Source organism: Pinus tabuliformis, chromosome 6, assembly GCF_031772625.1.
Source record: "Pinus tabuliformis cultivar Carrire ecotype Pingquan chromosome 6, CPIR1, whole genome shotgun sequence".
Lineage (NCBI taxonomy): Eukaryota > Viridiplantae > Streptophyta > Pinopsida > Pinales > Pinaceae > Pinus > Pinus tabuliformis.
Window position 1 is genome coordinate 1,516,614,104 of NC_142292.1, and position 9,185 is coordinate 1,516,623,288.

The 9,185-nt window shown below is 35.1% G+C and overlaps 1 pseudogene; it reads right to left on the reverse strand.

Moving 5' to 3' along the window:
* Positions 1–1,553: 1,553 nt before the first annotated feature.
* LOC149264444 (uncharacterized) lies at positions 1,554–8,875 on the reverse strand (annotated as a pseudogene).
* Between the last annotated feature and the right edge of the window lie 310 nt (positions 8,876–9,185).

Consider the following 9,185-nt stretch of genomic DNA (forward strand, 5'->3'; position numbering starts at 1 on the left):
ATCATGTAATCTACCCAAAAAGTTTTTGATTTGCAACTGAATCTGATACCTATCTTACTTACAGAAAATTAGTAATGGTTTAGAATGACGATGGAGATTGTATCCTCACAAAGGGAGTACTCTCTGAGAAAGAAAGTGATCTTAACAAAGGGAATGATACTGACTTGAATATTTTGTAATTGTGACCATTGACAGACCACTGGTTAAGGTAATTGTAAAAAACACAAGTTATCAGTTGGTTCATAAATAGTATTACTGACCTTTTTAAATTTGTTTGGAAAATCCCATGTCTTATATTCAATGATGGAATTACCTTGTCGTTCATATACCATCACACATTGGAAACTGTTAAATTAATTAATATGTTTCCATAGTATTTAATACAACTGAAAAGCCTTAATGCAGTTTCATATATCTCGCATTTACTCAGGTCGAGTTTATGGGTTCTTTTTTTGCCTCATGACACAGAAAGTGTGAATATCCGATTCAATTTATTAAGAACAGGGCATGGTAAACGCATACATGAACACCTAAACAACTTGAGATTTCTATGATAATATATGTGTAACCAGAATTCCTTCTTGATTTTTAGTCCGCACAAGATATTCTCGTTATTTGCTTATATGCAAATATTGCTATTAAGTTACTATCAGCAATTGTAATGAATTTCAGCTACATCTTCCGAAAAGTCTGGCTTCCAATTACAAAACTAGTTTGAGTTTGCTATTTAAATTTTGTATTAAATTGGATTCCGAAACTTGTTAAACAATACCTACAAATTCCCTGATTTATTATTCAAATATCCCCATGGTCTTAAAATAAATTAATGAAATGGTCTCACTAAGAGTTATTCTATTGTTAAGCAGCAAAGGCGGAACATGAAGTGTAACTTTCTGTTGAATATCTCGCTGCTTGCAACTATGTTGACATAGGGGAATGAGGGAGAAGTTTCCTGTCACATCCTTTACAGATGTTATGTCAAGAAAAGGGAAATGTATGTTTATAAACCTTCTTCTCATCATCGCGATGAAGCCCTTGGAAGGATTCCTTATCACTTATTCCAAGCCCTATCATTCCAAAATCTATCTTTTATCCATCAGCTCTGTATATATTTTATTCCCATACTCCTAAACTTGTGAGCATAATGTAATCTACCCAGAAAGTTTTTGATTTGCAACTGAATCTGATACCTATCTTACTTATAGAAAATTAGTAATTGTTTAGAATGAAGATGGAGACCGTATCCTCACAAAGGGAGTACTATATGAGAAAGAAAGTGATCTTAACAAAGGGGATGATACTGACTTGAATATTTTGTAATTGTGACCATTGACAGACCATTGGTTAAGGTAATTGTAAAAAAAACAAGTTATCAATTGGTTCATAAATGGTATTACCGACCCTTTTAAATTTGTTTGGAAGATCCTATGTCTTATATTCTATGATGGAATTACCAAATTGAAATAACTACTATGAGATCAGACAAAATACTTTAAATCATTGAGAAGATCAAGATCAAAGTAGTTCCAAATTTTTAAGTGCGTGAGTAAATGTTATAACTCACTGCTTTGGAATTTTAAAACAACAAATTGTATCATTGAATTTTTTCTGCAAACTGCTATTATCGAAATTATATAACTGATTACTGGCTAATCAGACGAAATTTTTTACATAAGGAAGCCATCCTACAAAATAGGGCTAAGCAAGAAATCATTCACAAAAGTTGCACCTCCCATTATATCTATTTATTTAAAACCATGTCACTGTCAAATAACTTTAATCTAAAAAGTCAGCCTGGACAGGATTCCAATCAATAAAACAAAAGACACTCCCCTTCCGGAGAATTCAACAAGAATGGGACCTTGGTAACACAAATCCATTTAAATTTTAAACCTTCCATCTAACTTTGTTCATCAATGTAGAGTAATCCTTGACTGCTTTAAAATTGGAAATTAGCTCCAAATAGCAATTATATCAAATGGAAAAAGTGGGAAAAAGATGTTATGAAATGCAAGTTTGAGGGAAAAGAAAAAATCAACAAAAAGGACTATCCAATATCTGCCAGATATGTTTCACTTGTAAAGTAGAACTTTTACAACATCCGGTATCTGATTTCTTTAGGGACCAACGACCTGGCATCAATAGATATGATGCTAATTGAACGTCTTTTGTCAAACCTCGATCCTTGAGTCCAAAGACTCAAATAACTTTGGACGTGTTCTATACTTGCACTGCATCATAGACAAATTTGAACTTTGACCATCAGAGGTTGCTCGTAGGCTAATTCTCATGTCATTGAGGACAACAATACTCCTCCAAAATAAACGCCCCTTCAAACATGTATTTAGCATACCCAGCATGACATTTAGATATACAAATAGAAAAAATGAAAATCTAAACAAGTGCCCTATTTCCATCATTTAACCAGGTATGGTGTGGGAAAACTTACATCAGTGTAGTCTTGATCAGTTAACAACCATAAACACCTATTCGTAGTGTCATAAACTCTCCTACACACAAATGACGATATGCTTGAAGAAAGTTCAACACCTTTCCTGAGAAACCCAACTTTACATGGATGAAGCAATGAGACAGTTGATATCTCATCTTTGTGAAATGAAATCACCAACTGTATAAACACACGATGAAATCATGTAAGACAAACGTTAAAGCTTCAAAATATCTCAACTGTTTGCAACTCTATTGAATGTGGAATAGAAACATAGTAGATGCTAATAGATCATAATAAGCATACCAAATGAATATGAGTTCACAACATGTGCTGATTAATTGCTTTTACCATATACAATTGTCATAAGGTCCATGTGGATGATGGTAACCACATTAGCCCATCCATATTCTCTTCCACTGCAAGATCGGTATTTTCTGATAAAGGTAGCTTGAAAATAAAAAATGGTTGATACGCTAAGAATGCCAACTGCCCATCTACGTTACAGGCTTAAGCAGTTGACGAAAATATTCTTCCTATCATAGAAGAAATAGTGTTAAAGCCATGAAACTTAACACTGCCTAATATACAACTTAAGTAATAAAAATATGAAGACCAAAATACCAAATGTCTAGAAAGTAGGAAAGCCTTTATGCATATCACTACAACAATAGGACTCAAATAACGACATAACATGAGCTCCCTATACAAAATTGGGGAAGGTAACTCTACAATAAAATACGCAGCCTATGATAGCAAGTCGTGAAGTTAAAATTGTTTGCAGTTATTTGAAAACTTATCAAATTCAAACAAGAAAGGTTAAATTTTTCCAACTTGTAAATCTCACCCACAAGTTAGCCCCAGAATACCACTTGTATAGATATTTAAAATGACAAATATTCAATTATTTGTGGTGCAACAGTTTTTAATCCAAAAAAGGGGCTTGACTGCTTGAACGAAACCATCAACAGCTCTATATCTTGTAGCAATGATATCGGGGATATCAAGGCTGGAGACTTAGACAATTCCAACAACCAAAAACTTCAGAAAATCATAACCGAGGGGAACACACTTGCAAACTCATGAAGTGTTAAATAAACCTAAGATTTCTACGGTACAAGTCATCACAATGTATAATTGCAGATTTTCACAAAAGAAAGAAGTACTACATATAAGACATTTACAGTTTTATCAAAAGACTTGCATCCAAACGGGAAAGAGAACGCGGAAGCTTTCAAAACCTAATCGAGTCGCTAATTTCTTCACCGACCTCAAAACTGTGCCATTCAGGCAATATTTTCTGGGGTTTCTCTCTCAAAAACAAGTGCTAAAGCTTTGAAATATGATCAAACGGTGGATTTCTATGAGCATGCAAAACAAAAGACCTATGATAACAGAAACATCATATATTCAACAAGAGCCTTACCTGTGAGGGTTGGCATGTAGTGGGTGATAATGTTGAAAGCTTTCCAGGAAGACCTTACGCTTTTGTTGAATGAACCTAAGATCTAAGTGAAATTGGGAAAGATTTTTCCAAGACAGATAAACAAAATTCCTGGTGAAAACCTCAGAGAGAGGATTTGTAACACTGAAAGAGGGTTTGCAACGGCTTCTATGTCGGAGGAGGAAATATATACCTGTGGTGTGCTAGAGTAGGTTTCACCTCGAGCACCAGAAGAGTGAGGTTGCAAAGCGCCAACAACCAAGGGATATTTTCAAATCAATTCACGTGAAACCTCTTTTCTGCCCAACATCTTTCTTTCATGGTTGATAAGATTGTCGTTTTCCTTATGAGTTATAAAAGTAAATTCATTATTCATTCAGAAGACAGTTAGACAACTGCTTGTAATAAAATCCTGATAAGAAAAGCTATTGGCGCCCTATTCAGGGATTGGGCATGAAGATGTCAAGCAGAAAGAGGAAAATTTGTGCCAGATGTCAAATAGCAGAAGATCCAGATGTCAATCAGAGAATGAAAGTGTACATGACTATGTTCATTGAATGAATTCGTGATATTAATGCATAGTTCGAATCATCACATATTTCATGCACATTATATATATTCATATACCAATAAGAATGTATATTGAAACATGAGATACAAAATAGCAAGTGGTATAGAGGCTTGAAACCTTACAAAAATTGTCATCCAATCTCCTCTCCCTGTTGTCTGTGGCCTTGTATTACATATCTCCGTTGCTAGTTCACTGTAAACACAGGGGGAAATATGAATGGAAAACAGAAGCAGCAAACTGGTCCACTTAACTACTTCATGTGATATAAGCTTCATACCTAGAGTAATTAGCCTATGGAAACTGAACTACCTAGTAATATAAAATCTTCCTCATACCCAGAGGCTAGAGTGGTTAACATATGGGGGTATCTGTGGTCCAATGGGTGATATAAGTATTTTAGAATATACCAGATAAAATAGTTCAATTATAGTGGCTCTGAAAGTGGCTGACGTTGATAAAAATATAAATAGAAAAAGACTATTATATAATGTGGTTACCTCCTGACAGCAGACCAGCAAAAGGAATACAACATAAAGCCCCATAAGTCCTGATGTCCTAAGGCCTGCATTAACCTGCATATTGAAAATCAAAACAATTCTCCTATATTAGCAATTTATTGTTTAAGAATTACACTGAGGAGAAGATACAACTCTTCCACTAAACGAACTTGTGATAAGGAATCACCAACTTACTAATAACTACATGTGAATTATGTCATTGGAACTTAGTTGTGAATGTAGGGAGATGCTAGTCATTACTTGAAGAAAAAGTAGTGTCCATGTGATGAAAAATATGTTCAAGACGCATGATGCTTTTGGATCATACCAAATGTACATCAGTATGATTCCAACCAGGGAAGCAGCATAGGCCATTGTTGACATTGTAATCACTAGGATCCGAGTGTGTGAAATTAAATTTTCTTTTTTCAGCAGTGTTATGTCATATACGAAAATTGGGCGGTAAAATAAATGTCATGATAAGGAGAAAATGGATCTCAATTAAAGAACAAAAAACTCTTAGATTTATAGCTTTTAAACAGGGGAGGTGGAAATTTGAATATGTTTTTGGATGCATTATAATCGATGTTTCCATGAGTTATAACATTCAGATTTAGTACATTGGCATGTCAATTGAATATATAGAGATGTGTCGAGCTGTGGAACAGATAAGGCAAGTTCTGTATTTTCAAGTTGGGATTTCAAGTAACAAAGTAAACACCCATCTTCTGCATTACTCAAATTTTCTTCACTTTTTAAGGATGCTTATCGTATTCGTCGATATGGTCATGAGGCAAATATGTGTATATATCTATAGATAGACAGGGCTTTATTTTTCTAATCCTACTTAAATGTTCTTGATTCTGTTATCTCCTGAGTTTTGACAAGATCCAAGAAAGCAAACTCTAAACCAAATCTACATATTGGAACTAAATGATAAATGGCCATATGAATCTCAATTTAGGTATTCATAGCCATATGCCTTATCTACATCTCGACTATTTCTATGTTTTTGAATTTCCTTATAGCTTATTTTACCCATTAACATAATTAATACCAGTACGTCATCCAGTAATTTTCCTTTTCTTTTCACTCTGTAAAAGGAATTTTTTGTCTAATCTAGGAATGGCTTCAACTGGATGAAACTGAGGGTAAAAAAAATCTCCCAAACAAATTTTGGATTCAAACTTCAATTTTTTAACATATCCATCTTCCTTGAAGTTAAAAGAAAAAAATGGTGAACATGAGGGGAAAGAGTTGTACCATCGTTCAACATTTTTTTCCAATACCCAATAATCATTCCCCCAGGTGATGAAATTGATCACACTGAAAAGTTGTATGATGAGAAATATCCTACCAAAAAAAGAGACAAATTTTGGCCGTGGTTAGTATTCCTTAACGAGCAATTAATTTTAGCCTATAAGATAGAAACCATAATATCCATTTAGTGATTGATCAAACTATATCACCCAAATGTAACCAATGTAATCCTGAATCTACCATGGACAAGTAGCATAGCATCTACATATTCCCTTTTGGAAGACAAAGGTTATCTAGTTGTAGTATTTAGGTTAAAATTGCAAAACACATTTTGATGACGTAGGTGATTGCTGTACGGGGGATCTGTTAGATATCACTGAACTAGTGAAACATTGCATGAAAATATCACCAACCCCCACCCTTGGATTTGTCATCAACTATTTTCTACAAATAAGCAAATGTAAAATTGATTCTCCAGAAGTTAATTTATCCAAGCAGATTGTTTGTGTACGTAAAAGGCACATTGTATCCAAAAAATGTGAAAGAAGAGAAGCATACCCGGCACCAAATCTAGCAACTTCACCTACATCAATAGTTACAAAGACATTAGTTTATGATATGTCATTTTATGAAGTCCATGTTTGGACAATTTTGATGTCTAATTGAAATTTGCCACAAAGTCATGAAACCTGTCTAATTTAAGCACAAACAAAGTAAAAATTGGTAATTTGAACCAGATTTGGTATTGAAATAGATTGTTGAGAATCATTTTAAGTAAACTCACCATAGAATTGAATAAAAGTAGATGGAATAAAAAAGGGGATCACCATCAAAGCAATCCACATAAGGCTCTTCAAGGGCCACCATCCTGAATGGCACAAGTCACGACATTCATGCAACTTCGTTGTTCCAACTGTTGTAAGAAACATAGCAAAATAAAATATCTGAGGTGATGTTAAGGTAAATAGTTCAGACTCCAGAGGCCTATCACTATGGTCCAATACTGTTGGGGAAAATAACGTGCTTGACATCGCACGAAGTGCCCGAGACGCATGTGCCACTTATAGTCAAATGGCATCGATACGCGGATATGATTTTATGTAAGTTATGTTGCCATGGTTATGCATTTGAAAATTGCCAAGGCCACTTGCATGTTAAAGCCCCCAGAAATAATCTGGTTTGTAACCAATGGGTGGTTAGTTCTGCATGAAAATTCAGACCTTGATACTGATCCGGATTTACCTTCTGTGAAAGACATGATGCCACTTCAAACTTAAAAAGCTCATGACAAGAAATTAGAATCCGGTATCCAACGTGTTTAAAAGCCAAACAACTTGTAAGGCATATAAATTTTAAAATTGGATACAAAGCAGCCCAGGCTTACTCGAAGCACACCTTCTGTACCTAAGCAGTCATGACCTCCTTGACAGCCTTTCAAATCTGTAAAAACGAAGATCTCAAATTCATATATATATAACGAAGAAAACAGCATACAATGTAAATTAGGTTCATTTTCCAAAGCCAAATGTAATTACATGTATATCAAAAGAATAATAATCTAAATGTATGCAGATAAGTTAAAGAGCTATTTGAAAAAATCACGATTTTATGAGAATCTAAGTAAAGTTAAAAGTTGTAAAATCATGTGAAATGCCCCGAAGTGGAGTGAAGGGTCATTAGTATCCTTAGGTCAGCAGGTGTTCCATCTTATTAGCAGCCTATAGGGTCTACAGTTTGTTGTTTTCCATAGTGGTAGAGGGCTGTAAAGTGAGTCTCAAGGTTTGAACTAAGTCTCTTATTTCGTTGAGAACTGGTAGTGCATGAAATAATGTTTCTATTTTAACTTTCAAGATTTTGAAATCAGTCGTATTTTTCAGCATACCATAATCATGCACACTGCGCCATAGTTGCTTACATGGTCATTCGTATCTTTGTGATCCTCAATTTTGGTCTAGGTTTGTGATCCCAATTTTGGTCACAGGGAGAAATTTGAATTCAAGTTAGAAAACCCAATTTAAACCCATGAGCTATACATCAGTTGGTTTATTTGGAGTTTAGTCCCATCTGGTCTCAGGTTCAAATCTTATGGAGAAGGGTTTGAGGTAGCTAGCTGTAGTGATAAAAACCGTCCCTTAAGGGGTTCAGGCCTACCGGAGTCTCACATAATAATGGTGTCAACTCCATACAATAGCTCAAATCCTTCTTTCTAACATTGAGCTGCGGCCAACCAAAAAAATGTAAAACCCGATTTGGGTTTACAGTAACACCAAACAGGTTTTAGAGGATTTGCAATTTCTAGTTTCGAGTTTAACAATCCGAAAAGCTAGTAATGGACGGAATTAAAGCATTAAACTAATGTGCAATCAAGGTACACACCCAATCCTTTATTTGCAAAAGCTAAATTTCATTCGAAATTCATAATTGAAGTGAAAGAAACAACAACAGAACTTTTGATACTTACGCTCGAGCTCTGCTAATGCATTGTTACCATAATCCCGAACCATCCAGGCTAACAAATTTGTCGGGAGGAAGATGAACCCGTAGACATTTCGTGCCATATGAGGGTTTGGACCGTCGCATAGCTGGCTGCAGCAAGAATCTGCCATGAATTCGTGATATCTCTGTGCAATGGTTGTAGGCATCTCACAATGGTATGGGTTCCCTGTCTCCAATTCGACCCGAGCAAAAATACTCTCAGGCTCCATCTGTATCCTTCCGCTTTCTCCAGGAAGCCCAACTACTTCATGCTTTCAGGTCTTCATGGTGTGAAGTGGCTAGAAATAGCTCAAAATTTAGTAAATCTGATAATACCCTCCCAACCTATACATTCCTGAGAAGATTCGTAGACTTACCAGAGCTTATCCATCCTGCATTATGGAATAAATCGATCCTATTACTTGCAAAATCTACAGAGAACTCGAATTTGAAACACTATAAACGAGTTTTTCTCTTTCAAGCAGCAAA